We start from the raw sequence: 9487 nt of genomic DNA, 5'->3' as shown, positions 1-9487 counted from the left end.
TCTTTCCCTTACCATTGGGTGAGTCTTGAACACTGCACCTTTTTCCCTGATCTTTGGGTGATTCCTGAAACCTGCATCAAATCCAGATATAGCAGGTTGTACCAGGGGTTCAGGGTTGGGGGACAATCCTCCCATCAGTCTCAAGAATGCAGTACTCTGCATATAGTATGCACTTACTCCTCAGCACAGTTCTAGTTGGTCTAGTTGGCAGTGATTCTCAACCAGACTGCCATGGTACCCTGGGGTGCCACAAGATCCTCTTAAGGGTGCTGTACAATATTAGCACAAATTGATGTACAAACACCTACACTTGATTCATAATATAAACCGAGTTTTCAAATAAGAACCCATAGTATCAAAAACATTCTGACCTGTTGTGATCTTCTGAGTTCTTTGCAACAGAAAACTTGCTTTAGTATTTTTCTCTAGTCAAAAAAGCAAGTGAAGCTAAGAACTGACATTTTCTGAGTTGCTTTGATTCTAAAAAAGGTTGAAAACCCCTGGTATATGATATATCCATGCTGCCACTTTGGGTGACTCCTAGGATTGGCATTAAGCTCATTCATGCCAACCAGCTACATTAAAAGCCCTTAGGCTTGCAGTCTAGCCCAAGCCCATGCCCAAGCCCAAGCCCAAGCCCAAGCCCAAGCCCAAAAGCACTTCTGACTACATGCCACCTTCTGGTTGAAATTCATAGGCACAGGAAGTCTGCTAGCACCAACTTCCAGTCTTCTGCACCCCACTCTCTGTCCTGGCTACCCATAATTAAAGCCACAGGGAAGGACAGACAAGTACTTTGCAAACTGATTCCTATAAGGGCTCCATTTGAGGAAAAGGGAATACAATGTGCAGTAACTGCTAGGAAAGGAGAGATAGATAGGTAATAGGTGGCTCATATAGTTTGGCCTAATTGAGAATGACCCTAAAGGTATGCCGGTATTAATGTTGGCATACCTATATTTACTGTTCCATCAGCCTCATGGAATCTTTTCCACTGTGTGCAGAAGCATGGACTCTCTGTGTAACAATCACCATCTTGATCATTATGAAGTATTAAGCCTATCTTCTAGCATTAAGGTCTCAGTTCAGTAAATCACTTAAATACATGTTTAATTTATATTGTGAAAGTTATAACATACATTGAACATTGGGGTTTGTACCTAAATTACCTGCACCCTGTCCTCCCAGTTAATCCTCAAGGCCCAAATGGAAATTTGCCCTAAAGTAGTAATACACATCTTCTTTCATATGAAAAGGCACTTGAACAAATGTTTTTTCCTATACCAGATTTAATTATTGTTGGAAGCCACTTCAGTGCTATAAATACACATGATTACAAAGAACTTGCATTCATGACACTGATGGCACATTAAAGGCAATTTTGACAAAATGGAAGGCAATGGGTTTTCCAGCAGCAACAACTTAGGTTATGATCCCTTAGCTTACAGGTGTGGAATTTAAGCATATGGAAATCAATGAGGCTACTCTGTTGTGTAAAGGTAGGCATGCACTTACATCTTTGAAAGATTTTGAACTTTTGTTTGAAGATGTGTATAAATGCTGCAACAATGATGTATTACAGTGAAAACAATACTAACAAGAATGGCTCACGTAATGTTTCTGTAATGGTTTCTATATCAAGGCTACTGAGTTGAAATAGTCCCTAGGGTTTTTTATGTTTACAGTTCTTTGACTTCAAGTCACATGGCGTTGATTATACATTTTTATAGGGACTCTGTTTTTTGCTTTTAGTATTGTGAGTTGTACTACAAGCCTGAAGTACTCTAATTACACATACTTTAAAATCACTTTGTAGTGCTTTTGGATGTTAAGTTCCTCCTCAAGTAATGCTTCTCAAAAAAGACCTAAACTCAGTTTAGCTGACATTCAAACCTAAAAGTCTGTTTTGAATGAAGTATTGATTAAAACTTAACCTAGTTTTTTAAAAAAAATTTACTTTGTCTTAAAATAATCATATGATTTAAGTTTTATTAATAATTCACTTTTTAATAAAAACACTGTGTTTATGAAAATTAAATAATGCAACAACTTAAATACTACTTTGTCTTAGGGAACACCCAGATTCAAGTAGCTGATTGCCAAATTTACCTAGGTCTATGTCTAAAAGAGAATTAAGTACTGTACTATTTAAGCTTAGATGGCAAAATATCACATTCCCTCCACTATTTAATGTTTCTCTGTTTTAGGTTCATACCTGCTATCTTTGCAAAGTGATTCTGTGAAAGTTTTTGGAAGCCAATATAGTCTCAAGGAGGCAGTTTCAAGTTCTGCCATAGAATTGACTTGAGCAATAGATTTATTTGATTTTAAAAAAATCTTTAAAGCTTATTAATATATTCTCTTGAAACTTTGTAACCATTTAGATTCTTGCCTGATTTAAAAAGTAAGTCTGGTGTGATTGTTTTACCTGGTTTAATTCATAAGTAACTCCTACGATTAAACAGTATCCAACTGGTATAAATTAAATCATAATAATTTTTCCATCTAGACAATATTTATCTTATATACTGTTTATTTCTTTAAAACATAATATTTAATTTTTGTAATGAGAAAAGACAAGCTGCATGCTACTGTATTTATTCAAATATAAGATGAGGTTTTCCCCTCAGTCAACATGGGAAAAAAACGCTCTTTGACTCACATTTGCATACAAGGAAAACTAATTAAATATACTGTTGGTCATTAAACTGTTGCCAAAAGCAGCATGTGCTCAGTAATGGAAGCCAACTATGAAGCTGATTTAATTAAATGCAGCTAGCACTGAGCATGACTATAAAACACATCACCTATATTGGGCAAGCATACTGATGGAAGCCTACCACAAGAAAAAATTAGCAGAACCCATCTGAATAAGATACAGGTTTCCCTTTTTTATGTGGGTTCTGTATGGGTGAATTTGATTTTACGTGATGACTCTTTTTATACCAAAAATTTGTTATATGCAAGGTAAATTCACTCTTATGTGATCAGTGTGGTGGAAGCCCGCAGTCAGCTGCTTTGTGTGGTGCATTGTGGGAGTGATGTGCACCAAAACATAGTCTCCTGTGTGGATCTGTGCTCTTCACTCAACGTCTGTGACATGTTTCTGTAGTTGTCGTCGCCATGATGATAGTGCCCTGTGCTTGTGTGTACTGTCTGCTGTTGGTGAGTATCAAAATTGTCTTGTAAAAGTGGTAGAAATGGATCTGGGGGTCAGCACAGTTGAGGTCTTGGAATGTATCACTATTTGTTACACTGTAAAGTGGGCTGCCTTTATGCAAATTCAAGTTATGCACTGTTTTCCAGGAACACATTTACAGCATAAAGCGAGGGAAACCTGTATATAGTAGTGTACATTGTACTCAGTCCCCCTCAGTGCTGACTCTTGCAACTCATGGTAAGCCATTTAATACATTTCAATTTTCTCTTCACTCCCATAGCTGAGCTGTGCTTCCCCTCCCCCTCCCCCATTTTGAATGATTTCTGTTTCTTCACCAGCCTTAAATGCCTGGCAGGCATCACGAAACAGGGCCCCAAACAGTTCAGCCAAACCCCCTCCTTTACCCACTCTATCAGCCTGTCACATATAATTAGTGTGGCCCCACCCTCCATGAGGTAGCGCCGGACCAGGTTCTCCTGTGCCTCATCTGCATATAAATTTTTGAAGCATCCCAAGACTCATGACAAGAACACCTGGTTTCAGTCATGAGTGGCGGGCTGTAACAGGGGGCCTTCCCAGGGCCTGCTCTGTGTTGGCCGTCCACCTATTTCTGGGCTAACCACCTGCCTCTCTCATCTGCCATGCCTTGATGATAAATGATGTTACTCAGGCGGGAGGCTGCCCATTCTGAACCCCAATGTTTAGGGGAATCTCCACAGCTCCATTCCACCCCTACAATGCGGCCCAAGCCCTGCAGATGGCATCTCAGGCAGATAACTCAGTCGTACCCTTCATCCCATTAACTGTGGTCCCTTCTCTGGGACCTTCGGCTCTCCCTTAGTCCCTGACCCCATCTCAGGCCAGTGGGGATCCCAAGCCTCTTTGCTCTGTGGGCATCCCTCACAGTGGGCCCCTGGCCCTTTTGACCCCTCTCTGGGTCCTGGCCCCCGCATGGACCAGTCAAGGTCCTTCGGGACAAGCCTAAGCAGCTTGCCTGCTTTTACCCTCACAACTACGCTGCTTTTACTCTCACAACTACACTCACAACTGAGCTGCCTTTTTAAGCTTTCATAGGTCTGGGCATTGCCCAGCTAGGACTGTGTGGGGGCTGAAGGTTATTAGGCATCCCTGACCTGCCTTTCACCAGGGAGGTTTGCAGCTCTGGCATTTCATGGGGCTGTTGCACCATTGGCAGTCCTACCAGGCCTCCCTTCCCTGGCAGGGTGCAGTTTTAGGTCATGCCCAGGACCTGGAGCCTCCTCCATCCCCATAGCCCCAGCCCATAGACCCCCAAGGTGTTCCTGGCCTTAGCTCTGCCAGCTGATGTGTCTCTTACAGCGGGGCAGCAGCAAACTGCTACTTCACCCTATATAGCCTGTCTCAAAATGGCCACCACAATCAAGCATCTGGATGCTGTCAGGTATTTTGGTATTGTGCACTATATACAAGAAAATATAAAACTGTGTTTATGGGGTACCTGTGCAGTTTCAAAAAAGATAACCTGCATCAATTCTGGATGAACTTAGTCTATGGGTAACCATAGTCATTTACCTCTATGCAAATTACTACAGGCATGTTTATTTCAAAGTCAGTGTTTTCATGTTTGCCTCTTATTTCCATCTGCTCAGGAAGAGCAGGGTTTGACAGTAAGGGAGAGGAGGGCTGCAAGGGGGAAGAAACTTGTGGGGAACAGAGGGTACAGGGGCTACCTGACCCCCTCAGATTTATTTTCCATGCTAGAGCAATGGGAGAGGGACAAATTCAAAGCAAACCTCCAATAATTAGATTCTTTACCTGGAAAATTATAATAAATTTATAAATTTTCCAGGCAGAGAATCTAATTATTGGGAGGTTGTCCTATACTCAGTGTCATCTTATATTTAAGTAAATATGGTATTATCTGATGGCATGTCTTGATGGTTTTTATAATAAGGTCATGGTATCATACCTAAATATTACAAAGGTGCATCATTATTGTTCCATAATACAAAATTTGCTTTTTAGGCTATATGAGTCAAATCCTCAAGATAATGATCAAGCAAAAATATACCAAGCATTGAACCATATTTTCTCTTCACCAGCCCAAATGCAATATGAATATAAAACCGAAGTGAATTAACTACATTGCTCTTTGTACAACACTTTCAGAATACAAAATAAGGGTACTTCATATAGCTTTATCCTGTTTCCTTTCAATGAAATCAGCAGAAGCTTTATTACTAAATTCACAGACAGTTAGACTAGACCAGTAAATGCTGAAAAGCATTATTACTGAATGAACAGATGATGTAGGAGCATTGCCAAAAACTTACAAGCAATCTGTGGTGGAGAGAAAACAGCCAGTGACTAAAAGTGGCCCAGATCTTTGGGTGAGATATTCAGCAAAATTTCATGGTTTACACCAAATTAAGATTTAGTCCCTTATGTATTAAAATTGAGGAAATATGAAAGCAAACTGTTATAGAATGATTGTAAATTGCCAAAAATGCAAAGCAAAGAGTAGAAACTGAATTTAGGATACATATATACCTTTTTTCAATTAAGGGAATTAATGGAAAATGTTAGAAGCTGGAAATGGGGTAGAAAAAAAATTAAAATGTATAGGCAAGCTAGTCGGAACTAATAACTTTCTACTGTCCTACAGTTAATTACTCTTTAAGATGAAGATTTAAGATAAAGCCATTTTAGAGAAGAATATCTTTTACTAACTGAGAAGCAATGCCTGTAAAAAAAGAAAAGTGCCAACCTATTATATCTGTCCTGAAACACTTTGCAGGATGCTTGTCAGAAGAGCCTAGAAAGAAAAAGGACCCCTGGAATCCTAGAAGTTTTATTAATTTGGGGTCTTGAGAGAGGGATGTGGTGGAGTCAGGGTTACTGGCTCAGAAAACTGACTGACATGCCAGAGCAATGCACTGCAAATTCAGGAAAGTCTGTATATCCATAGGACTACCCAGGAAAGACTGGGAGTTGGGGTCTGAAACAGGCCGATAACCAGATATCCAAGGGTAGCTCCTGCAATGGTCACTATTACAGTACTGGACCAGTTTGGGTGGAGCAGAATAGGCCATAGATTATTTGCATTGTACAAACAGCTATCCCAGGATTATTCTGGATAAGTCACCCATACTAGTGTAATTTATGCCAGAGTTCTTTTATTGCCATTTTTTTTTTCTTACGTAACTCTATCCCAAAGTCTTCTAAGTTACACTGCTGTAAGAGTTTCTTCTTTTTCACATCAGTATGTCTGGGCCCAGTCTGTATAAAGGCTCAGGTCCTCCTGGTACACAGAGCATGTTCTTCCGCAGTACAAGTGAACAGTTATGAGTTGTCTACATGTACTGAAGGAAAACATGACCAATAGTTTAAAAGCCTCTGTGGTGGGGGAGGGAGGGGGGAAGGGAAGGACAGGGGGGAGGGACAGCTTGAATGTCCTGGTATTTAATACTTACACAGAAATCTGCATTAGTGAGTGTCATTGAAAAACTCTTCTTACAGGCACAACACAGCTGCAGTGACACCTTTATTTTATCAAAGTACATTCATGTTGTGAAAAATGAATAGCTGCAATCTGAGCAAAAGTCATTTTTACCCTCATAAGATTATTGCGGGTGCCATGAAGATGCAGCTGACAAGTTTAGACCTACAGAAGGAAGAAGAAAATCACTTTAACTCTCTTTTGCCATAGAGTAAAATGTCACATGAAAGTAAAACAGCGTACTTTCAACATTTTTCATGTTGAACCGAACTAAAAAGAATAAAACAATCCATTATGGACCAAAAGCAGGAAAACACGACAAAGCACAAGAATGATTTTTCACAGCTATTTATAAAACAATGCATCACATGCCTCATTGTGGTGACAGCAAGGCATTACACTCAACTTTTTTTATGATTTACTTAAATATTATCCATTATGGATCACAATCATAAATTAAAAGGATGAACCTGGAAATGTTTGCCATGAGGCAGAGCTTAGTTCCATGAGAAGCATGGCTGGCCTCTCACAGCAGCAACAGAGCTGGAAAGCCTCAAATGTGAAATACAGAAGTCAAAGCAACATGGAATAGAAAACTGCTGATTGGAGAGGGCTCATTAAAAAAAGATGAACAACAATGGTTATGGACAGAGGATGTTAAGCAACAGAGGAAGCTAGATACAGAAATATGAGGCCAGAGCAGAGGAATTTATAGAGAACAGCAGATTAGGAACAGGTTTTCAAGTCCAATAACTTGGAGGATACAGGGGGAAAAAAAGCAGCAGCCCAGTTACAGTGGCAACACTTTCTGCTGCTAAAATGAAGAGCACTGAGAGGATAGACTGAAAAGCTTGATATCTTTGACTGAGTAGTATTGCATAGTACTAGGTAACAGGCCCTAAAAACAAATAAAGGATGAGCTAGCTGTAGATAAGCAGGGCATGAAGTTTCTAAAACAGATGCCAGAGATTGCAAGAGCTGGATTTCATCTCCAGTAATAGATAAAAGGAAGCACTCAGAGAAAGACTACTTGCTTTTTGAGCTTCTTAGCGATCTGGAAGGAAAACTGGGTTTTTTTTATGGGAAAGAAGAGGTATGTTGCAAAACGTCTGGCCCTTCAAGAAGGGATAAACCCAGCTCCACTTGTGATGTAATCAGCTGCTGCCCACCTGAGATTGTGAAGGAGAATTTAGGGATCAGATACCTGGCCCTCATAAGAGCAAGCAAAAATGGAACACTAGCTGTACAAAGCAAGGAAAGCTCATGTAGGAAGAGCTGACAGTTGATAGGGCCCCAGGGACCCTGGGAATTAGTACTCTAAACTATAGCTAAGGAGGTTGTATGCAAGTGTGTTTTGTATTTGTATTCTGGAAGGGGTTGGACTTCTATGTGATTTGAATTGAGGGCTCAGTTGCAACTGAACAATGCTAAAGCTTGCATGGATCAGTGAAGGCTCAGAACCCTGACCAGGGAAGCAGTCCTCTATGGCAGTGGTTCTCAGCCTTTTTCCTACCAGGACACATTTGCAAAGATCCATGGACTGTCTCGACTCACAGCCCCCTGGCCCTGCCAGTGCCTAACCCTCAGTTCCCTGCCCCCACAGGCTATGCTGGTGTCCCTCACTGCTGACCCACAACCCCTTGCCCCCCAGCCCTACTGGAGGGGCCCCCAACTGCCCCTGTCCCAGTCAGGCTGGAGTACAGTGGCTGTGGTGGCTCTGGGTTATGTGGGCGGCAGTGGAGTGAGTCTGGCCCCGGGAGGAGCCAAGGTGGAGGGAGGAGGAGGAGAAACCCGTGGCACCCCCCCAACCTGGGCTGGGGCTACTGTGCCACACCGCACCAGGCAGCCTGGTCATGGCCCCTCCCAGCCCTGTGAGCACAGGCACTGGCCCCAGTATCACCAGCCCAGAACGCAGCTCTCCCCAACACTCTCCCCCTGCTGGAAGAGGCAGGTGCCTTCCTGGTGCCCCTCTTCCCTGCCGCAGCATGTGACCCTTCGAAATACTGTTGCGACCCACTTTTGGGTAGTGACCCCAAGTTGAGAAACAGTGCTTTATGGGCACTTGACCAAACAGCAAGGGGCCCCAACAGCCTGTTTTGACCAGTTCATCTCCTGCTTCAGGTATGCCCTGTGGAAGGCCAGGAACCTTCCCACAATCAGGCACTCAGACCCCACTGTCGAGGACTGTATTGAAATGGGGCTGAGTGAAATGTACTGGAACTACAAGAAGACAGAAGAGGATGATGGGAAAGAGATGGCAGACCTCATATGGTGGAGAGGGGACTGACATTTTTTAGAGGTAACCCTCTGAAGAGAACAAGGAGGACAACAGTGAGAACAGTGATTATGATGACAACAATGACAAATACGATGACGACAAGTGAAAGCAGTAGAATGGTGATGGGTGCATGGGTTCACGGTGTGACCTTTTAAATGGGACTAAAATATCTTAACTCTCGAAGTGTGGTTGGTCTGTCAAGTGAACCATAGTGGTCACTTGACAGGTTGTTAGAGGTAGTTTTATATATATATAAAAGAGAGAGAGAGAGAAAGAGAAACATTTAAAAAAATAAAAAAATAAAAATGAAGCCCTTGAGTTAGAGGCAGGATCTGCTTCAAGTGGACTACTCTGGGACAGCATCCTGCTGCACAAATTGTATCGTCGTTTCTAACTGTGAAAAATCTTCATATAATGAGCATGAGTCACTACTCTTTAGCCATTAATAAGTAATTATTTCATTCCCCTGCCCATTACTGGCCTCACACTGGAAAGAGTTTTTTATATAGTAGTTTCATAGTCAGGAGGGACCTGAACAGATCATCTAGCCTGCCCCCCTGCCACAGGCAGG

At 41.8% G+C, this 9487-nt stretch overlaps 1 protein-coding gene across 1 annotated transcript in view; it reads right to left on the bottom strand.

Moving 5' to 3' along the window:
• The window catches only part of CPA6 (carboxypeptidase A6), a 150577-nt gene that overhangs the window by 23763 nt on the left and 117327 nt on the right, over window positions 1-9487 (bottom strand). The gene's annotated exons all lie outside the window — the stretch shown is intronic.

Source organism: Alligator sinensis, unplaced genomic scaffold (assembly GCF_000455745.1).
Source record: "Alligator sinensis unplaced genomic scaffold, ASM45574v1 scaffold1102_1, whole genome shotgun sequence".
Lineage (NCBI taxonomy): Eukaryota > Metazoa > Chordata > Crocodylia > Alligatoridae > Alligator > Alligator sinensis.
The sequence above is the reverse complement of the archived record's forward strand: the minus strand, read 5'-3'. Positions and strand labels throughout refer to the sequence as shown.